The 24119-nt window shown below is 37.7% G+C and overlaps 1 protein-coding gene across 1 annotated transcript in view; it reads left to right on the forward strand.

Moving 5' to 3' along the window:
* Nucleotides 1–18215: 18215 nt before the first annotated feature.
* The window catches only part of THEMIS (thymocyte selection associated), a 225432-nt gene continuing 219528 nt past the window's right edge, over nt 18216–24119 (forward strand). The window contains exon 1 of the mRNA XM_030929106.1: nt 18216–18419. The gene's annotated coding sequence lies outside the window, so the exon portion shown is untranslated. The remainder of the gene's footprint in view (nt 18420–24119) is intronic.

Genomic DNA, 24119 nt, shown 5'->3' on the forward strand with positions numbered 1-24119 from the left:
ATGGGAAAAGGCAAAAGCCACAGTCCCCTTTACCAATCTACTAATGACTACCTGAAAAGACAACACAGAACTTTACTTTCCAAATTCCTAGCTTCCCTTTATATACTTTGGATGTAGGTGATGGTCTGATGACGGTGATATGGTTTGGCTGTGTCCCCACCCAAATCTTATCTTGAATTCTCACTTGCTAATGGGAGGGGCCAGGTGGGAGGTAATTGAATCATGGGGTCAAGTCTTTTCCATGCTGTTCTTATGATAGTGATGAGTCTCACGAGATCTGATAGTTTTAAAAAGGGGAGTTTCCCTGCGCAAGCTCTCTCTCTTTGCCTGTTTCCATCCATGTAAGACGTGACTTTTACTCTTCCTTGCCTTCCACCATGATCATGAGGCCTCCCCAGCCACGTTGAACTGTAAGTCCATTGACACTCTTTCTTTTGTAAATTTCCCAGTCCCAGGTATGTCTTTATCAGCAGTGTGGAAACGGACTAATAAAGATGGTAAGACTGATATACTTTCCAAAAAGTTTTACAGAGATGTGTATATTGGCCCTGCTTTAGAATGAGTGGGTTCCTATCATTTATAGTTTATAACTTTGATAATTGTATTGGAAATTTAGCCAAAATTATGAGAAATCAAGAAAGGTCCAGTCTATCTGCGGAGGACATTGGATAATTTAACCTTTTTCTTTAATTTTCTCATTTTTTAAAAAAGGAGCACTAGTAGTCCCTACAGTTGTTTTGAAGCTTAAACAAAGTAATCCACGCAAAACCTATAGCTGTTCAGCACAGTTTTACAACATAGTAAGAATTCAATCAATGTTGGCTACCATTATACAATATTGTATATCCAAACATAACTTTGATAAATATACATATATATTAATTCATCTAGTTAACATAGATTTACAAAACATTTAACTGTTGTAAGAACTTTGGGAGGAGTAATGAATTTAAAGAGATAGTTCAGTGAAGCTTACATTTTAGAGGACAGAGTCAATTAATAAAGCATAATGTTAGAATATGATATATCAAACAAAGACACAGGCTATGAAGAAAAGTAAAGCAGGGACCGTGAGTCAAAAGTTTGGAGAAGTGCTGCTATTTTAAGTGATGGAAGAACTCACTGATGAGGTGACATTTGAGCAGAGATGGGAGGTAGAGAATATTATTCAGCACATCAGCACAAAACATGTTCATTAAATTCAGGAGTACAGCCTCCAAAAGTTAAGTACTATTTATAAGTCAAACAAGTAACTAAGCCTTATACCCAATGAAGAAAAGTTATCTTAAGTTGGGTAAATTAATTCACTGTTTCAGGAGATGGTTTATCCTATATACATAACTTAACACATTACATAACAATACATAACATAATTTTCTTGCTTCTTAGCATGCTTTGTGATATTTTGTTGAAAGTCAAATATGAAGTAATAGAAACTGAGGGAAATAGGACTTTAATGTGAGACTCTCTGTTAATCTGACTAGGAGTCGAGCTGTGTTTAATGTTTGCTCTAGTTATAGGTGCCACACCTTTAGATTCCTCCCGTGTCCTTGTTTTCATATTTCTGTTGCTTCTGAGCCTCCCTAAGAGCTCTTCCTTAGACAGAAGCTGCACATTGCAGCTCGGTCTGCTGTTATCTGTTGTGACCATACTGAAGTTCTGTTGGTGTGGCAGTAAGGTGTGAGCGAGGGGAGGTAGACTATAATCTTACGATTAAATCTCAGTTTTTCAAACTGCGTCCCTGGGCTTTGACCTTCACAAATGTTTCTTGGCTTTCTTCTTTTCCACTGACGTGGAACAGGAAGACTAGAAGGAGCTAGAGTCAGATAAATTCCCTTCCTCTTAGCTGGGATAAGGCTCTGGTAAAGTCTTTCCCCTTGGTGGGCAGTATGTCTTTGTTAAAAATAATAGCCTAAGTGTATTTTTTTTTTTTTTTTTTTTTTTTTTTTTTTTTTTTTGAGACAGAGTCTCGCTATGTTTCCCAGGCTGCACTGCAGTGGCACGATCTCGGCTCACTGCAACCTCCGCCTCCCAGGTTCATGCCGTTCTCCTGCCTCAGCCTCCACCATGCCTGGCTAACTTTTTGTATTTTTAGTAGAGACAGGATTTCACCGTGTTAGCCAGGATGATCTCTATCTCCTGACCTCATGATCTGCCCACCTCAGCCTCCCAGAGTGCTGGGATTACAGGTGGGAGCCACTGCACCCGGCCCCTATGTTTATTTCTAATGGTTACATTTTTTCCTCCCCATATCAGAACCAGGATGGGATATTTTTTGGCTCTTCACTGTAGAAACCCAATAAGGTTTCTGGAGGTAAAACCCATTAAACTATAGGGGCAAGATCTTAGTTGTAAAGTAATTATTACTTAAAGTATAGTTTACATATAGATATTTAGAAATCGTAAATGTATAGCTCAATAAATTTCACGAAGAAAAAAAAAACCATGTAACGAGCAAAGTGATGAAAAAGTAGAATGTTTGCAACATCCCAGAACTTCATTCATGACCACTTCTAGTCATTACCCTCTCCAATGTAACTATTATCCTAATTTCTAACAGTATAGCTTACTTTTGCCTGTTTTTAGTTTTATATAAATAAAATCAAATAGGAGAAATTCCTTTTTGTTGGCTTCTTTCAATCAACATAATGTTGGTGAAGGTAACCTGTGCTGTTGCATCTTGAAATAGTTCATTCCTCCTCATTACTGCATAGGATTTCATTGGACAAATATAATGTAATTTGTCCATTCTATTGTCATGAACATTTGGATCGTTTTTAGTTTTTTGTCTATTAAGAATAATATTGCTATGCACTAGAATACAGGTCTTTTCATAAGCGTATGTAGTTGTTTCTGCTAAGGGTTATACTGAGTATATACCTAGGAGTGGTATATACATGCTTGCCATTAGTAAATAATGAGGGCCAAACAGAATTGCAAAGTGGCTGTAATACTTCAAACACCCCTGAGCAGCATGTGAGTTTCAGTCACCTGCACACTCACCAATACTCGGTATTGTGTCTTTTTCAGTTTAGCCATTGTGATGTGGAAAAAGCAGTTAACACAATTAAAAACCTATCTGTTAATCGTAAGTGTTAGTTCCGGGCAGTCTTGAACTCCAAATTTTGTCTCTCTAGCACTTTTGTATTTTCAAAAGTGTTTTAGGTTCTCTGCCTCCTCCCAGTTGGCCTCTCATTGTGCTCTAAAATTTGGCAAATGCCCTGAAGGAAATATCTGTTTTCCTTCTTTCCAGTACCTCAGATCCTCAAGTTCTATGTGTCTTAGTAGCTCTCCAGAGCCTTCAAAAAATATGTTACTTATTTATTTAATGCAGATGATTCTAGTTGTTCTCAGTGGAAGAACTGGTCTGCCCTAAGCTGAGCTATCACACAGCTTGTGTATGTGACAGAAGTGAACATGGAAGTCTTATTTGATGAGCTTTTATTTATTTGTTCCTAGGAAAACTTACAATGGCTTTTCTGAAAGAAAGAGGTTACTATGATCTTGTTTGCTTTGTTTTTTAGAAAGAAAATTCTAACTATAATAATCTCCAAAGATTATACTTCCTCTAAAGTAGAATCAATATAGAATTAAGGTATTCCAAGATGTATAGATTTCCCAGTCTAAATAAAGTATGATGAATTCATACTTGTAGCTTTTGGTATAACCCATTCTCAGAAGAGTTGAGATCCGCACTTATAATCTACAGTATACATCAAACACTCTGAGTCCATCTACAATTTAGTAGAAAGGCAGATGGATAAATGCTTTGACATTGTTTTGCCATCCACAAGCATATCACTAAATGTATTTCTGAAAGTGTTGAAAAGAGCAGAGCACGCTGTAATTTTATGAATTGTAACTACTATATTTGTGTTGAGAGCTGATGGGGGAAAAGAAGAAAATAAAAAGCTGGAAATGTGCTTTAACCAGGAGGCTGTGGGGTTACAAAACAAAACAAAACAAAAAGCCAAACCCAAAAACCATGAGAGTTAGTTGCCTTAGAATCACAACACTCACAGAAATAGTGAGTCAGCAAAATGAAAACGAGGTGACTCATCAGGAGGAAGGAAATAATGAACAGATATAGGATATTTTTTGTTTTTCTAGTTTTACATTTTTCCAAATACTTTGGAATTTAAACAAATAAAATCTACTCAAAGGGTAAAGATATCTTCTATATCTCTTAAAAATATCAAATGTCACACATTGCTATTCTATTATTAAATTTCTGTCTCTAACCATAATTAGAAGTTGCTGAAAATTTAAAACATACTATACTAAAACATAAAATAATCTATAGGTTTCACAATTTAAGAAAAAAAAAAGGATCTGGTACTGCAAAAGAACTTATCGGGGTTTCGTCCTTTTTTCCTTGATCAAAATGTTACATATCGGAGATATTCATTATCAGTGGTCCATAGGAAAATTGTTCCCCTCTCTTGACCCTGGCAATGCTCCTCTTTTTGCGCTTCATAAAAAAAGTTCCTCTGCTCCTTATGGAATAAATATTTAATGCTACTATTTATTTTTCTGTGCCTGCATCATTGGGTGAGGAGTATCTGTTACACATGGGGATGTGATTAAAGCTTAATGGTTTAGCAGGTGCCTACCCTTGCCAAGAACTCCCTTTATGTGCCCAGGAATATTTGTGTGTAGCCATCCTGTGCACCCCCAGATCTCAGAGCTGGTACTTAGACCCAAGTGCATATTCTGAAGTTGGGGAATGACCTGTACCACACTGTCAGTTTCTGAGGCACTCTGGCACTTTTTAGATCACTAGGCCTGAGAACTGGTATCAGAAACAGAGGGAAGGCTTTCCTCCTACATCCCAGGAGAGATGGGTCTTCAAAGAGAGAAATCCCCTCCAACTTCCTCAGTATGGAATCAGGGACGTTCCAAGGCCAAAACTGTTTTACACTCAAAAGGCTAAAGCATTTTTAAAATTATAATACTAAAGCACTGTCGTTGCATAATATGTGGTGTACAGTGAAAAATAGGTGATAGTAACAGTGAGCATTTGAGTGCCTTAGCTTGTGCAACAGACATGACATAGGAATCATTATTAACCCCATTTTACAGATGAGAAAATGGGGACACAGAGATGTTAAGTAAATTGTGTAAGATCATAGAAGGCAGAAGAATTGCTCATAGTAAATAATTACCATTACTGATGGTCAAGTTCAGAGAGTCTGGTTGGATTACCCAATTTCTGCTGCTAGTGCAGATACTTACAGCATCACAAGAAGGGATAAGTCCACCCCTCCAGAGACAGTCTGTCAAATAACTCCATGCAAAATCTGGCCAGGGCTGTGAGCTCTTTAGGTGCATTTACTCTCCCAGAATGCGAGTCTGTTCTTGGTCGGCTCTTGTTCCAGTTTTTCCAGTTCACAGATCAAAAACTATTTTCTTTTCCTCCAGGCTAAACCACTGCTTCTGTTTCTTGGGATTATTTTATTTTAGAGACTCGATTGCCCTTCCCTGTGACAAAACCTTAAGCAGGGCTTCCTTTGCCTTTTCCAAAGGTTTTTCTTATTTTATAATTTTCTCACTGAATGGAATTCAAAAGATGATGCAGTGAGCAACTAGACGTAACATGATGATGATGATGATGATGATGATGATGATGGTGATGGTGATGATGATGGAGATGATGATGATGGTGGTAATGGTGATGTTGATGATGATTTCTGCTACAATAGAATTTTGAACCAATTCATAGTATTTAACATTCCAAATATAATAGTACCAGTCTCTTCTCTCTGTTTTGAGCTGTAACTCAATAAAATAGTAGTAAACATAATTACATGGGGGTTGGATAGATGAATTTGAAGTTTATTCTGGTTGTAGAAGAAAGAAGAGTGTTAATTTCTAAGTTAACAAAGAGCTACACAAAGTTCTTGTTGCTTCTTATTTGCTGCACACACCATTTGTTAAATGTTTTCTTGCCACACAAATCTTCCCTGCTCAAGTACTCCTAAGAACACGTGGCGGTTGTTTTCATTCCATGGGCATTTTTTGAGTGCCCGTGTGTGTTATATATAGTATTGGGAGACACAAACGTGAATAAAGCAGAGTCTCCAAAGAGCACTTTTGATCTGTCTGGGTATTAGTCTGTGAGTCTGTGGGTGGTCTGTGGGTCTAATAAAGAACAAGAGCCCTCCCTTAACTAAATTTCATCTAACAAATGAAGACATACATACCAAAAAGTGCGATCCCTGATTTTCAATAGTTAGCAAAAAAGCATCTAGGTTTAATAGCTAAAAATATTTTGAGATGTAGAGTTGCCGGATAAATACAAGATATCTAGTTAAATTTGAATTTCACATAAACAATGCACAATTTTTATTTTACTTTATTTTCTTTTGTTTTTGAGACAGAGTCTCACTCTGGTGCCCAGACTGGAGTGCAATGGCACAATCTCGGCTCACTGCAACCTCTGCCTCCTGGGTTCAAGCCATTCTCCTGACTCAGCTTCCCAAGTAACTGTGACTATAGGCATGCACCACCACACCCAGCTAAGTTTTATATTTTTAATAGAAATGGGGTTTCACCCAGTTGGCCAGGTTGGTGTTGAACTCCTGACCTCAAGTGATCCACCTGCTTTGGCCTCCCAAAGTGCTGGGATTACAGGCATGAGCCACTGAACCCAGACAACAATTTTTATTTTTACTTACCAAATTTGCCCACCCTAATAAGGTGAATTTGTGTGCTGTTTTCTGTTTATGTTAAATTGTATTGTTTTTGAAGCAGCAATGACACAGTAGAAAAGGAATGAGGTTTGGAATGAACCAGATATGAGTTAAATCTGACTTTATCAGTTATTTGCCAGGTGGCAATGGAAAAGTAATTTAACTGTCTCTGAAGCTCAATTTTTTTTTATAGAAATGGTAATGATTACACTTGAGGGTGGTTGAAATGGCTTATTAATAATATATAAAAATGACCAGCATGTTTCCCGAACGGTATGACTTCTACTGGCCAGTGGTAATAATAATTAACGATGATAATAATGACTAACATTTATTTAATACTACATCTTAAGGCGTGTAAATGTATTATCCATTTCTTTCTCACTATGACTTCTTAAGTTAGATAAATATTTTATTCATTGAAGATGGGATAGGATTTGAACCCACTCATAATGTCTCCCTCTACATACTATTTAGAAACATAGTCTACATATTATAGACCAGATATGTTATATATATGTTATATATTATAGACCAGATAACTATAGTCATAGTCTAGATATTACAATATAAAATATATATAAGTAATAAGCAGACATGAGCTAGGCCCTCGCTTTTCAGACTAATACATTGGAATAGAGCTCTCTAGAAAAATTTGATAGACATAATGGCTCTTGGCACTGCCTTTGGGCCAAATTAGCATATTCTTGTTAGCTGTTTTCATCCAAATATTTATTCTCCATTCAACAGGGTTTACCTTTGAAAAGTTTAAATTAATTTTTAATTTTTTCCTTTCCCTAAATGCTGAAAGTGATTGTAGTCCTCGGCTTCCATTTTATTTTTAGGACATCTACATCATAGGTAGAATGATCCCATTATTTTTCCTCTTAGCCATCATAACCAGAACAAGTTTCCCTGAATTCTGATATCTTCATCAATGCTTCCATCTCAGACTCTCACTTGTCCCCATCCCAGAGAAATTACTTTTTAAAAATCACACAAATTATTTAAAACTTCTCACTGCTTCCTAGTGAGGAGTGGAGGGAAATTTGGGACATGAACAGGGGCATAATGAGAGTATAGAAACCACCAGGACTTTAAATGTTAAAATCAACAAAATATGCAAAATGCCTTGAGGCAATGTAATATCACTGTCTCACAGAAGGCACAAAATTACTAAGAGAAATTTAAATGATGTGCTGGAGAATGTCAACTACATTTGGAATGGAGCTTTGGATTTTTATAGGAATTGAATACACATTTCAGTCATTAAAATGAAACACTCTGAAATTGTTTCAGATTGAACTTTACATAGGCCGAGGAAGAAATTACAATTAAATATATAATGCCAAGTTTATAATTTATGACATGAACCATGGGGCTTTCTGAGAAAGGAAGTAAAATACAAAGTTTGTCTCTAGAACCCCTTCCATTCCTAGGGTATCAAAGTTTTGTACCACAATTGCCCCTCCATTGCCACCCCTTTAAAATCTTAATGGGGATGATGTGGGGATGATCTTCACAGCCTTCTAGAAGGCGAAGTATAACCGAAAGCAAACAGATACTAACTCTTTGCAGGGATCTGGTTTTGGGTGTTCTTTCTTACTTGCCTGGAAACAAAAATCATGATCCCTCTGCTTCACCACACCCTTACTGCTGGGGTTACCTCAAGCTTCACTTGGTTACCACATTGTGTTTTCTACTTCTGATTTTATTGTGTTTCTCTTTTGCTGATTATACTTCCCTTCAGATAGAGGTATTTTGTTTCTAACTTATGCCCATTTCTTTGCTTCTTTAAGTGATGATTTGAATGTGGCATTCTTGACCTTGGTTGAACCACCCAAACAGTTAGCAAGAGGGGCCTAGACCTTTTCTGGGGAGTCTCATGAGACATCCACACACTAACTGGGCCTCTGTAGCTCCTGTTTAGAGATGCATAATATCTCAAAGACAAACAAACAGCAGGATTCATCACCTCCTTTTGCCCTGCAGATAGTAAGGGCTTCAAGCTTGACAAACAAGAATAATTCAGCAAACCCCATTTGCTACCTCCAAATATCTCTAGATTCTAATCTTCATGTTTTTTCATATCATGTTTAATAATACAATACACAACAATTAGAGTTTTTCTTTAACTGTGGAAAGTGACTACTTCCTTCAGTTAAAAAAAATACTCTCATAATTATTATATTAGAATCTGGGTAAATGAGACAATGGCCTTGCTTCTGAATAAACTTAGTCTTTTCTATGCCTCTTCCTTTTTTCAATCCTGCCATTCTCTTCTCACACCTCCGAGACTCAGTATATTCATTTATCATTGCTTTGCTCTGATAGGGAGAATTAGAATATTATATCAAAATAATTTAACAACATAGGAATTGACATGATGCAACTGGTATAGCAACTCTATGATGTCAATAGGACCGCGTTCCTTCTGTAATTGCTTTTCTATAAATACATTTTTAATTTTAGAATAGTTTTAGTTTTGCAGAAAAATTGCAAAGATAGTACAGAGGATGCTCATATACATCACATCCAATTCCTCCTGTTGTTAATGTATTACATTAATGTGCACATTTGTCACAACAAACAAAAATATTGATACATTATTATTTTTTATTCAGATTATCTTAGTTATTTCCTAATGTCCTATTAGAGTTCCAGGATACCATATTTTACTTACTTTGTTATGTTTTCTTAGATTTACCTTATTTTTGATGATCTTGAAAGTTTTGAGGAGCACTGGTCAGGAATTTTATAGATTGTTCCTCAATCTACAAAGGTGATTTGTCTGATGTTCTTCTCGTTATTAGACTGGAGTTATGGAATTTTGGGAGGAAGACTACAGAGGTAAAGTGCTATTCACATCATATCATAATGATAGTGGCAGGAGGCAGACAAATGTGTAGGCAGATAAGGGTGGGTCCCCAGTGAACCTTGACCTACAAGCTGAAGACAGTTTACAGCCTGAAAGTCAAGCCATGAGTCAAATCCACAGAACAGATTGACAGCCTCTCTTCCCATTCGGCTTGCTTTCCTCTGATTGATCTTCACCCTTTACTTATTTTACATATATCTACTTTTCCCTAATTAGTTTTTTACACTGCCATGGCCACTTTTGAATGGCACCTTTGTTTTAGCCTTTTTTGCATACTCACAAACCAATCAGCATGCACTTCCCATCTGAGCCCATAAAAGCCCTGGCCCAGGCACAAGGAGAGTGAGACCACCCAACTTCAGTTTGGGGCCCACCCTCATGTCCTCTCTCTACTGAGAGCTGTTTTGTTGCTCAGTAAAACTATTCTCCATCTTCTTCACCCTTTAATTGTTAGTGTAACCTTATTCTTCTTGGACATGGGACAAGAACTTGGGACCAGTCAAATGCAGGGGGATGAGTGTGCAGTTACAGTGGCCACGGGATTCACACTAGAGTGCAAGCCAGGTGCAGCCCGGTCACCTGAGTAGACCGGGCATCTCCAGCAATGAAACTGGGTCCGAGGAGGGCCTGGGCAGAAGTGTGGCTGGCTGGAGGTCTCCAGAAGGGAAAGTGGCCAAGAAAAATCCTGCGTCAATATTGAGGGTACATGCTATTCATGTGACTTATCACTTTTTGATGTTGACTTTGATTACCTGATTAAGGTAGTGTTTGCTAAGCTTCTCAACTGGAAAGCTAAACTTTTCCCACCTTTCCATACTGTACTCTTTGGAAGGAAGTCATTATGCACATGCCACATGTAAAGTGTGAGGAATTATGGTCCATCTCCTTGAAGGAGTCAATATCTATATAAAATATTTGAAATTCTCCTGCCTAGGATATTTGTCTATTTTCCCTCATTTATTTAGTCAATCATTTCTTTATATTAGTATGGACTCATGAATATTTTGTATGTAGTGTTATAATCTAATACTATGTTATTAAGTTTTTGCCCAAATTTTTCCAGATTTGGCCACTGACACTCTTTCAGTTGGGTCCTATGTCCTGTTGACATATCCAATCAATGTTTGTGTGTGCTTTGTTTCATTTGTTTTTTCAAGTATTTCCTTTCTAGCATTACAGAATACTCCAGGCTTCTTGTACATTTTTTATCCTAATTCTAAAAGCAACCATTTCTCCAAGGAACCCTTGTTCTTTTGGGGAATGGTGTAATCAAGATCTGAGTCCTATATGTGCTCATTGTTATTGGGGTGTTCTTGCTTGTAGGCCTTTTCAGATGTCAGGGCAAATATATATATATATATATATATGCATATATAGCATCCCATATGCCCAAACACATTTATAAATATTTTTATGTATATCTGCATATATTAAGCTAAACATGAGTCCATAAAGATATTACCACATGAAGCATTATAGTTTTCTCCCCTTGCTTATCTCTAGCTTCCTACTCTAACATTGAGAAACCGGGTTCCTACCATCTGCCATCTATTTACTTAATTGTTCAATATCAGTATACATGTGTAACAATACTAGATTTGTTAAGCAATACCTCTATGAGAAACAACTTTACCTTCAAGAGTACAGTGCTTATATCCAGTTCCTTTTGCTTTTAGTCTTACAGAATCCACTCATTTCCAAAGTTGTTTAGGTCAACACATTTGCTCCCTTCAGTGAGGGTTGTTTTGTATCATTATTCCTTTTTGCCATCCTTAGCATGTGGGTTTGTATTTATGGCTGCAGGATGGTTGTTCCATTTCCTGGTCTTATGTTACTTATTCTTGTCAAGAACAAGGAGTGAAAAACTAGAAAGTTTTTGTCACAGAAATTTTATCTTTAAAAAAGTTTTCTAAGAATTGCATATGATATTATCCACTTACCTCATATTGTCTAGAGTTGGGTCATGTGGCTACCTGCAGAGCAATCATTGAGAAATAGGCAGGAAGTAAGATTTTCTTAATTGGTTTAGGGTCAGCCAATTAGCAGTGTCTGCTACAGTTACTCTAAAAGAATGGAGGTCATGGGAATAACATTCACTCCTTCCTTCACTTAACAAATAATGTGTCTCAACTATATGTTAGGCAATATTCTAAGTGGCATGTAGAAGAGAAAATATTCTTTCATGACACATATAATCTAATTTCTGAGGAGACCAAAAATGAAGTGAACAAATTAATAATTTTAAATTGTCATGCATACTATGAACAAAATAAAATGCAGTAATGAAACAGTGACTGAGGTGGATGTGAGATATGAGCAGATGGCGTTAAAGAGTGGTCAGAGAAGGTCTTTTTAAGAAGATACCCTTTGAATTTAGTACTGAATGATGAGGAGAAGTCAACAACAGGAGAATCTACATGAAGACATTTCCATTCCAAAGGGAAAATTAATGAAAACCCCCAAGCTAGGGAAACATTTGGCTTGTTCAAAAAACAGAACCTAGTTGAATAAAGCTAGATAAGCGTGAACAAGGAAGAGAACCAGATGAGTTGGGGTTACAGTGTGACTCAGAGCCAGATCATGTAACAACTTTAGACCATGAAAAAGAATTAAGATTTTATTTCAACTGCAAGGCAAAAAATTGGAAGGTTTTAAGCAGGAAGATAAGTGACATAATTTACATTCTAAATGATTACTCTGTGGACTGTATGAAGAATAGGTTTTATGGAGGCAAGCATGGAAGCTGGGAGAATAGATAGGAGTTTGCCAGAGAAAAGATCATAGTGATGTGGACTAAGGAAGTAGGTGAGAAAATGAGAAGTATTGGGCTTCAGTTTATGTTTTAGAAGTTGAATGGGCTGTATTTTCTAATGCTTTGCATGTGGAGTGAGAAAAAAACTTGGTGGGTAATGTTATTGAGATAAGGAAAGCTGGGTAGTCAGGTATCTGTTGCTACCAAAAAGTGTGTCTTTCAACTACTACTTTATTATCTCACATTGTTTCTGTGGGACAGAAATTCATGAAGGCCTTGAAGGGTATGTCCTGGCTCAGGGTCTTTCATGTAGTTGTATGCAGTCAAATGGTGGCTGGAGCTAAAGCAGCTGAGACCAACTAGCTCTCTCTTTCTCTCTCTCTCTCTCTCTCTTTCCATAAGGCCTTAGGAATTCTCCATGTGATCTCTCTGTGTGGGCTAGTTTGGACTTCCTCCCCGTATGGCAACCCAAGTATAGTGAGTTTGTGAGTCACAAGCCCACCTATATTCACAAGAAGAAACATCAGACCTCCCCTCTTGACGGAAGAGTGGTAGGATTGTATAAGAGCAAATGGAATGAAATATATCCTTGCAGTCATCTTTGAAAATATAGTCTGCCACAGAGTGACCTCTGACCTCTATTTACATCTCTCCTACATGCAAAATACACTCATCCTCCCTCCCAAGACCTGCCAAAATTCTCATCCCATTACAGCATAAGGCTTCGGTTCAAAGGTCAGGATCTCTTCATTTAAATCAGGTCCACTGGCAATTAAAGGTTGTCAGGTGTTTGGATTTGGTCCCTTAAATACTGCTCTCCGCCTGAAAACCAATGAGCCAAAGAGAGGTCTTCTCTTCCCCACGTAGACCCAATGTACAGTGGTGGGACAGGTGTACAAGAGCTGCAGTGGACACTCCCACTCAAAGAGGGGGCAAAAGGGAGGCACACAACTGTCACAGATGTGTGGCAATTCTGGAATCTAGCCAGACACACAATTACAGCTCTTTGATTAGATTTTATTTCTACCTCCTGTGAGTTGTTCTCTATGTGGCTTGGTCCTCTACCTAGGCTCCTGTTTTCTATCTTTGGAGGCATCTTTCCTCTTCTAATTAAAGTCTCTTGTGTTTGCTGTTGATTAGTTTTCTCTTCCTGCTTTCTGCCTTTAGAAGTTTCAGAGTCCAATGACCTCTTTTAATTTTGAGTTTTCTCTAATACAATTCTTAAAATTGTGTAGGTTTTGTGTGCATTAATTTATGATTTACCTCATTTGACAAAAGCCATACCCACATACCTCTTTCAGATACACCCTTTTCTGTTTTGGGTTTACCTGTGAGGCTGCTGAGGGGCAATGCTTATATGATTCTTAGAAACTCTTTTGTTTAATTGAAAAGATCCATGAGGCATACCCTTAAGGCCCTTTAGATCCTTTTTGTCTGTCTGAAAAGTGTCTTGAGGGTCCACCTTAACTCTTTCTGATAATCTCATAGTCACATTTTGGATTTGATCTTTGGCCTGAGGCACATTCTTATTTTGGAAACTTTTGCGAGCTGAAAAGACTACTTTTGGGATCTTTGCAAATTATTCAAATTTCAATTCAAACTCTGAATAATCTGTTTTTTAGTTCATGTCTTTCTCTTCATTTTATTATAAGTGGCTGGAAGAAACTAGGCAGCCATCTCAACATTGCCTAGAAATCTCCTTAGATAGATCACCCAGTTCATTACGTACATTTTCTATTTTCCATGTTACCTCAGATGACAGCTGTGCTTAGGTTTCTGTCACTGTATGAAAGGATCTCTTTTCCTTAACCTTCTGATAATGTTCTCACTTTCCTCCGGGTTTTGATTGACAGCCTCCTTGAGATCTTTTAAAATTCCGCTAAGTTTTTCTCCAGGCCCTTTATGCTTTTGTTAATAGTTCACAGGGTTCTTCCAGCTTTTGCCTGATCCCAAACTGAAAGTCATGTATTTCTGATATATATTATGGCACTCCACTTTAAGTTCCAGTTATCTGTATCTGCATAACAATTTATGCATCAAAAATGATAATAATTATTTTATTACCTCATGGTTTCAGCCAGTCTGGAATTGGGGAAGAATTTGACTATGTAGTTCTAGCTGTGGGTTTCATAAGTTGCAGTCACAGGCGACAGAAGCTGGACCAGAGGGCTGCACCTCTCTCTGGCTCTTCATGTAGGCTTAGTGTTTCTCTATCGGTCTCCTTGTGTGCTTTAGTCTGGCTTTCTTGCAGCGTGGTGACTGCAGGGCAGTTGAACTGCTGCAATTGCAGTTCAGAGATCTAATGTGGGAGTTCAAGCAAGTGAGAAAGAAGATGAATTAATTGCTTGTAATCATTGAGCCTCAGAAGTTGTCCAACATCATATCTGCTACATTTGATTGGTGTCAAGTGTGTCATAAGTCTACATAGATTCAAGGAGAGGAAAATTATATTTCATCCCTTGACGGAGAAGGGAAAGGGCATAAAGGGACAATTTCATCTGGTACATCTGTGATTAGCACAAGAAGTCTTTGTTGGCCAGGCGTGGTGGCTCGTGCCTGTAATCCCGGCACTTTGGGAGGCTGAGGCGGGCGGATCACCTAAGGTCAGGAGTTCAAGACGAGCCTGGCCAACATGTCAAAATTCTATCTTTACTAAAAATACAAAACTTAGCTGGGCGTGTTGATGCGTACCTATGATCTCAGCTACTCGGGAGGCTGGGCTGGAGAGTTGCCTGAACCTGGGAAGTGGAGGTTCCTATGCTTCCTATGGCCTTCCTATGCAGTGAGCCGAGATCGCGCCACTGCACTTCAGCCTGGGCGACAGAGCAAGACTCCGTCTCAAAAAAAAAAAAAAAGTCTTTGTTAGCATGCAAAGATACAGAGGCGGTGGACCTGCTGAAAAGGGCAGCTCAGGGTCCTCTGAGAAGACAACCTCTCTGCTACCTGGGAATACACATTAGAGATAATTTCTGTAGTAAAATATAGATAGCATAAAATTTCCCATTCAAATGTACAATTCAGTGGTATTTTATATTCACAATGTTGTCCAGCGACCACCACTCTCCAACAGATAATTATTTTGGGGGAGGACCAGGTTCAGGAAGAGCTGAACCATATTCAACCACAGAAAGAAACCACAGCTCCCAAAAAGAAACTGGAATAAGATGGGGAAACGATTTGCGACTGGGGGCCTGCCCTTAGTGCAGGGTTGGGGAGGGCTTGTTCTGGCCATTATGCATTGATAAGGAACCCTGCCCTTAGCAGCCACAACGGCACGATGACGCCAGGCCATCACTGTGTAGTGGGAAAGCATCAATTGCTGGGATCAGGATCAATTTTTCACAGTGACGCTTTACAGCAGAAGCCAAAACAATGAAGATCATGGGCTGTTTAAACTTCTCAGTTCTCTTTGAGTACAAAGGTTGGCCTTCCTATGCTTAAGTAAACAGTTTGGTTGCTGAGACTGTCATATGAAACAAAACGGGCTTCTCTCTAATCAGGTGATGATCAGTTGAAAAAGTAAAGTGAATATGAGCACATTTTCTCTAATGTTGTATAACTAATCATACTGGATGCTTGTAGTTAGGAATGAGTATGCTGATCTTCAAAAACTAGGGAAATTTGACTTTGAATTTACCTTTCAATTTAACATATTCTGAATAACTGTGTTACTGGGATGTGGTTATTACATTTCTGACTTCCAGTAACTCAGATATTAGAAGAGATAAGGAAAGTGACAAACCCGTTTTTATTCTAGTATTATTATAATTCTTTGCTGTCAGGAAAGCCAGGCTGTTTTGCCTCCTTTCTGTAAGAAATTGTCAGTTGATAGGCAAAACTTCAAGAATAATTAAAGAAATAGGATAGGTACATTCCCTTGGGAAAATCAATCTTCCGCAAATGTATTCAAATGAATTCAGTATCCTTTCCTTTTAATAGTGCTTATCTAGGTGAAAACATTTATTTTAGATTTTGTTATGGCACCCAGAAAACTATGATGCCTCTTTAAAAATAAATTATAGGGTAAAAGTCACAGAGGAGGATGATTGAAAAGAAAAAGTCTCAGGAACATTCCCTATGTGTCTCCCTCTGTCTTCTGTGCACTCAAAGCCTGGCAAATCAATCTCAGAACACTTCCTGTTACCTGAGACTCTCTTGAAGTGTCTTCGTAAATGTTTAATGCATCCCTGTCTCTTATTCAGTATACCAGGAGGAGAGAGATTTGTTTTTGGCAGGGGTTGGCTTTGGTAAATGCCATAGGTTAATTCAGCAGGTGCTGTTGCATCTGTGTAAATTGGGAAGATTTGACAGCTGTCCCCAGAATACTGGCCATTCTCTTTGGGAAGTCAGACTTTGACACTTGGATTAAGGCAAAATGAATGTCAATTTGTCTGTTTACCTCGCCTCCTCCTCCACAAAACACTAAAAGATTGTTTTTATCAATATAAAGATCCCTGCTTTGAGAATCCTCAAAGCTGTAGTGTATGTGTTTTGAACTAGAGATGGGATGGCAGAGTTGTTTAGAGGACTGACATGAGGTTAGTGATACTGATAGCTACTACCCTGCAAAGGTTTACCATGAACTGGTGCACTATGGATGTATGCTATCTCATTTAACTCTCACAGCATTCATAAGCATTTGTAAATTTTCATTCGTAAATTGTATCTCCCCTGGGGCACAAACAATTACTATCTTTTTTTTTAAAGATGAGAAAGCCAAGACTTGTAGAATTTATTAGTATTTTTTTATTCTTTCGAAAAACAGCTTTATTGAGACATAATTCACATATCACACAATTCATCCATCTAAAGTGTATAATCAATGATTCTTCTTGTGTTCGCAGAACTGTGCAAGCATCACCACGATCAATTTGAGAACATGTACATCACAGGAAAAAGAAACACCATAACCATTAGTAGTGATCCCTCCCTCTCCATCTATCCTCTTCTCCCTACCCCATCCTACACACTCACCCCAGGCAATCACTTATCTACTTCTTACCTCTATAAATTTGCCTATTCTGGACACATTTTAAAATATTCCTCCTACTTAACTGTAATTATATATCTTTTGACCAACACCATCCCTGTTGCCTTTTAGCCACCCATACCTTTGGGAAGTACCATTCTACCCTCTAATTCTGAGAGCAACTTTTCTAGATTCCACATATGAATGAGATCATGCAGTGTTCGTTTTTCTGTGCCTGCCTTATTTCTCTTAGCACAATATTCTGACTTGGAGAGTTTAAATGACTTGCTGAAGCTCTGCCTAGTGAGGTGCAGAACTGGGACTATATGGCTTCATCGTCTAGGACTCTACTTACTACAACATATCATGTTGTAAAACAAGCAGACAGGAGGGATAATGGAATTAGTGAGCTTTCGTGCAGCTACTCATGAACCTCATTTAGTACCTATTTATTTGGAGCAATTTACCGTGTAGTAAAACATGGAAGGAGTTAGATTTGCATAGCTGATTTTGTATAGTTGCCCTCAAGGTGGAGAGTAAAGGAAAGTAGCAGTTGCTCAACACTAAAGTCCAAAGGTTTGGATTTCATTTTCAGCTCTATTAAAAGCTAGTTAAGTGAACGTGGGTGAGCTACTTAGGCTCCTTCATGACACACAGAGAAAACAAAAAAGAAAGATGGAGACAGCACACTTCAAGTTCCAGAAGGCTTTCAATTTGTGGTTCCAGTTTTTACCTGATCCACAACAGCATGCTTGCCTTTGACCTATTCTGAACTCTTGTAATAATTTTAATCTTTAGGTTAATCTAACTGGAATTGGTTGCTGTTATTTCTAGCTAGCACAGCAGGAAATACTGAATCTGGCACAATATGGGTTTAACCACATCAAAATTTAGAAGCTCCACCCACTTCATAGACACAACAGGTTCACAAACAAAGTGTGCTGCAGACTCAAGGTTTATAATTACATTTACGAGATTTATATTTACATCAGTCCCTTTGGCTGGTGGGTGGGGGTGAGAGGCTCTTCTTGGATTCCTTATTTTCTACAGGAGAGGAGGAAAACACCTGGGATGCTCCAATGCTCTTACGCAGATAATGATCATTAACTTCAGCCTCTCTGATCAAAGGTACAGCTCTTTGTGGGATAATACCTCTTGCATAAGATTTTATGGGCCAGGGTTATCACTCATTATGTATATACTCTCAGGGTTTTCTTACTTTAAATGGTCAGTTATAAAGACCTAGTCTAGAAGAAAATTTCTCTGAAAAATATTAGTTACCGGCAGGGTCAAGTTGATAATCCTTAAATTATCTTTCTTTAGGATTAGAATGGTAATTGCAGGCATGCGTTATACCTGGGTTGGTTTATTTTTAATGTTGCAAGTCTGTGCCTTGGAGCCTTCAGTGTTTAGTTATTAATGGGTCACTCTCTATGCTGGGATTAGGACCTATCCAAGAATATACCTAAAGAAGAATGGCTTCCAAATTTACTCTAATTGTCCATGATTCTCAAAAATCAATACTTATCCTTGCAATGAGGACTTTCACTAGTGTATTGATTAGGGGTCTCTCAAGTAAGAGTGAAATACGCTGACACATGCAAATGTAAGTAGTAGAAAGGAGAAATGTATTAGAAACCTATTATAATATCTCATGGAATCCAAGGAAATGCTGAACCACTAGACTCTTAGAATGAGGAAGTCAAGGAAAGTAGCAGCTTCCTCAGAAGCAGGAATTTGTGACTAGTTTTGTCTTTAATGACACAATTGATGATGTCCAGTATATCTTTTAGTTCAAATTCTAAATTTCTGGGAAAGAGAATGTGATTGGCCCAGCTTGTTTCAGGTGTTTGTCTCTATTCAACTAACCAGGGTCTTGAAAGTGATCAGATAATATAAATGTGGCTGAAAGGGACATCCCTGCTGATTACTCCAAGAGAAGGAGAATTCTCATGACTAGGAGCTGGGCAGATAGATTAAAAGTACCTAAAACAAAGGTCATAAAGAGGAAATTTGACACAGGGAAGCACTTCTCACTGCTGATTTTGGAGTTAATGTGAAAGACTAGGTTCAGTACTCACACATTCCACATTCTACTGCCCTGGCTCCTGTCCTGTTTTCAGCATCCTATCAATTCTGTATATCTTACTCTTCCAATAAATTCCCCATATTTCTTTAATTATTGTTGGTTTATGTTGCTTGCAACCAAAGGATCCTAACTGATACAGAAGTTGGTACTAGAAGCACTTATTGCCTGTCTACAGACCCAAAATGTAACTGGGGGACTGACTCCATTCTGCTCTCTTTGACTTCCACCTACACCTGACATAGTGTTGAAGACCAACCCATTTTATACTCTTTCTCCTATAGTTTGTGAGACTTGGGAAAATCTTAGCAACTGAATAATCCAGTACTTTGTCAAGCTTAGTTTTCTGTGGAAATACAACTCTTAAAAACTTTTTTGGTTTGTTTTTCTCCATTCCCTTTTTCTAGACCCTATATACTGAATTTTAACATCAATTCTTTTGCAGAAGCAAACTCTTTGATTCTAGTCCTTGTCTTGAAGTTTCTGATGCTTCTCAGTGGACTTGAGCCTAAGTGTACTGTCCATTAACATAATAGCTTCTATTAGGTTGGTGCAAAAGTAATTGCAGTTTTGCCATTACTGTTAATGTGTTTTAAAAACTACAGTAACTTTGCACCAGCCTAATAGCTTGTCCTATGACTCAAAGCAATAGGAAATAATTCCCTGGTAGTATATTATTTGAGGTCCTTGGCTGTGAGCAACGGAAACTGACTCTGGCTTAAGCAAAAGGAAATTTATTTTATGGATATTAGAGAGTTCACTGGCTCTGTCAGAATGTGGAAGTATGAGATTTGGAATCTAACAGCACGGCAAGCAGTAATTCATTATTTTGTCTGATCATTGTCAGCCACTGAAATGAATACATTCTATCCATTTCATTTTTCTTACTCTCTTTGTCTTATTGTACTCAATATTTAAGTTTCCCACAGAGAGGATACAGTTCTAGCTTTGATCACACCCCTCTTAAGCCAGGCAGAAGGACCTCTGTGTCAACTACTGCAGTGAACAGAGGTTGGGATAGGAAGGTACCATTAATCGTCTTCACCTTATCCCAGGCAGAATTCCAGTTGCCTCTCTGCCATGACAGAAGGAACCACAAACAGAAATTGGGGTTTGATGGAGGACAGTGGTGGCGACTGGGTGGGCAGTGATTTTTTATTGTAATATAGCCATAATTGTTTTCAATACAAGTATTTTATTATAAATATATATGTGTATATATGCATATACATATATATCTATATAATTATTTCTAACTCATTCTCTAGGTTTAATTTTTATAGAAGTATTTAATTATAATATAAAAAATTAAATTTTTTCTAACTCTCTAGGTTTCATAACATAAAATCATATTTTTAGTTAAACAAATATAGGGCTAATTTTATAACTTTGGGTAGACTTGCATTGCCCAAAAAATAGAAAGTTCTGACATCTAGTTTTAGGGGGAAAAACCAAATTTGGTCATTCTTTTTTCCTTTATTATTACTTTTGAGATGGTGTGTTGCTCTGTCACCCAGGCTGGAGTGCAGTGGCACAATCTCAGCTCACTGCAACGTTTGCCTCCTAGGTTCAAACAATTCTCCTGCCTCAGTCTCCTGAGTAGCTGGGATTACAGGCATGTGCCACCACACCTAGCTAATTTTTGTAATTTTAGTAGAGATAGGGTTTCACCATGTTGGACAGACTGGTCTTGCACTCCTGACCTCTGGTGATCCACCCACCTTGGCCTCCCAAAGTGCTGGGATTACAGGCATGAGCCACCACACCCAGCTGCTCATTCTGTTTTCTCATGTGCTTCTACCTGAGAAGTTTCTTTTCTTGCACAATTGCTATAAAGGTTTATGTGTAGCTCAAGTTTCTTTCTCTCTCTCTCTTCCCTCTTTCCCTCTGACCCTCTCTCTCCCCACCCCTAACTCCCTCCTGCCCCAAGCAGAGTACAGAGCCCATCATCTTTATTTGCCCTGCCTTTACCTAGTAAGCATGACCAAATCAGGGCCCAATAGCAATAGGCCCGAACAAGGCCTGTGAAGTCTGTGAATGTTCCTAAGTGTAGAATCTGGAACTTCATCTCTTTCAGCTATCAATACCAAGCCACAGACTTAGGGGATAGTGGTTGGAAGCTCCAATTTTAGCCCATGATTACACATATGGTCTTTAGCCCATGATTACACGTATGTCCTTTAGCGTAGTTGTACCCAAACAAACAAGCAACAACAAAATGATACTATACTGTAATCGTTTTGCTTTTATGTCTGTTTTCAATTTTGTCTTTTTCCAAAGGGGAGGTATGATAAACCTCCTTCCACACCCCAATAAAAGCTTCAAAAGTGTTTCCTGTGGTTCTTTTAAAAGTAAATTTCCTAAAAATAGGACAAAAATGGATCATCAATGAAGAACAGTTACAATGGGACCTCAGTCTGTATAAGATTAAAATTATATAAACTTCATTCTAAAAAAGGTTCAATATCAATAATTAGCAGCTTTTCAGATTCACTAGTAATATGTAAAATCAGGTCAAAGTATGTTTCTATCAATTACTCTTGTGATAACCATAGCACGTACACATAAAATATTTTACTTGGCACGTTACCTGTAATATTACTTTGTTTCAAACAAAAGAGAACTTTATGAAGATTATATAGTTACCTCCTGGCTCTACTGTAGAAAAGCATGTAACTTTACTATAAAGTGGGAACAAAGGAGGCAAATGGCATTTACATACATTTGAAAGTTCCTTTCATTCCTTATATTAATGTTTTGGTCAACAATGGACTACATATGGGATGGTAGTCCCTTAAGATTATAATACCATGTTTATACTGTGCTTTTTTCTATGTTTGGATATGTCTAGACACACAAATACCACTGTGTTACAGTTGCCTACAGCATTCAGACAGTAACGCACTATACAGGTTTGTAGCCTAGGAGCAATAGGCTGTACCTGATGGCCTAGGTGTGTAGTAAAAGTACACACCTAGGTTTGTGTAAGCACACTCTGTGATTCACACAACAATGAAATTGCCTGAGGCTGCATTTCTCAGAACATATCTCTTCATTAAGTGACACATGACTATGTTTCATAATGAATTCATCCCTTAGGAATTTATGAAGTGGCAAGAAAAAAATCTATGTTTTTCTTAGTATCTTCATAGACATGCCTTTCCAGAAGAGCAATACAGGTTGAGCATTTCTGATCTGGAAATCCAAAAATCCAAAATGCTCCAAAATCTGAAACTTTTTGAGCACCAACATGACAACACAGTGGAAAATTACACGTCTAGCCTCACGCTGCAGTCAAAACTCAGTCAAAACTTTGTTTCATGCACAAAATTATTAAAAATATTGTATAAAATTACATTCAGGTTATGTGTGTAAGGTGTCTATAAAACACAAATAAACTTTGTATTTAAACTTGGACCCCATCCCCAAGATATTTTATTATGTATATGGAAATATTCCCAAATCTGAAAAGAATCTGAAACACTTTTTGTCCCAAGCATATCAGATAAATTTTCAACCTGTATAAGACTTGGCCTCCACCATTTTATGCGCTGTTTGCTAAGGAGTTTAGGAGCAATATTTTCTTCCAATTAAGTTCTAGCAAACACACAGTCCTTGATCATCATTACCAATCAATACTGGTATTCTGAAATAGAGTACTTGTGATTGAATTCTAATGCATGAACTATAAAATGTTACACAGGAGAAAAATATTCAGCTTCTTTATGAGATCGATATTTACTTCAAATACAGATTAAATAATGCTTTGGTAATTAAAAGCCTGAATTTACAAGTTACTTCAACAGAGAAATCTTTCAGTGAGACATACACTCTAGCACTGACCTGTGTCCAGGTCTGGTCATGATTCTATTCTGTCATTTTGGGGAGGAGAAGGTAAGAATGTAGGTAGAATTTAACCTGGTTTGGTTTCACATTATTCAATTAAATACAACAAATATGTGAAGGCCATTCATTTTGGTTTTTTTTTTTAATAACAAAAAAAAAACATTTCTTAGCATAGTGCTGGTGCAGGTATTTGGAGCTATTGAGTGCATCCAACCAAAGTAGACCCAAATCTCCTTCACCTAAATGTAGAATTTGGGAACTGAGGATAAAGCGTGCAAATGGACACATAACAAATATTCAGCAAATGGAAACTCTGAAAAGGAAGAGCGAATTTTGAAAATAAAGATTAGAAAAGGCTTCATGGAGGTAAAGGAACTAGAACTTAAACGATGAGTATAAGAGACTTTTTTTTTCCCATCCAGTATGTATTTCCCCTTTTATGAGGAATTACTTGATACTCCGCTCTGTGTCTAGGCATTTCATGTCCAATGTCATAATGGCCCTGTGACCTAATCTGGCCAGCAGAGCATTACATTCACTTGGCCACTGATGTCATTCAGGCATGGAAAAATATCCTAGTCAGACCCCTGAGAAAAGTAATTAATAACAATCTTTTCTCACTGCATTAGGGATACAGATGTGGAAGAGCAAGTCATCCACTTTGCTTAGACAAGAAGATTCATGGTAGAAGCATTGGAATTCAGGCTAAGATCTGGAGGTTTTAACTTCAACATTAAAGCAGTTGGACTTTGTAAGGCAAAACAAACGGCATTTGGCCTACAGGCACTATTATAAAATACAAACAGGTATATAAAATCTGTCATATTTTCAGGAAGATTATAGATTTTCCTCTTATATTTGCTTAACACCTTAAAACTTTTTTCAGTTGTGTATTA

The sequence above is a fragment of the Rhinopithecus roxellana genome, chromosome 4 (assembly GCF_007565055.1).
Source record: "Rhinopithecus roxellana isolate Shanxi Qingling chromosome 4, ASM756505v1, whole genome shotgun sequence".
In the NCBI taxonomy this organism is placed as follows: domain Eukaryota; kingdom Metazoa; phylum Chordata; class Mammalia; order Primates; family Cercopithecidae; genus Rhinopithecus; species Rhinopithecus roxellana.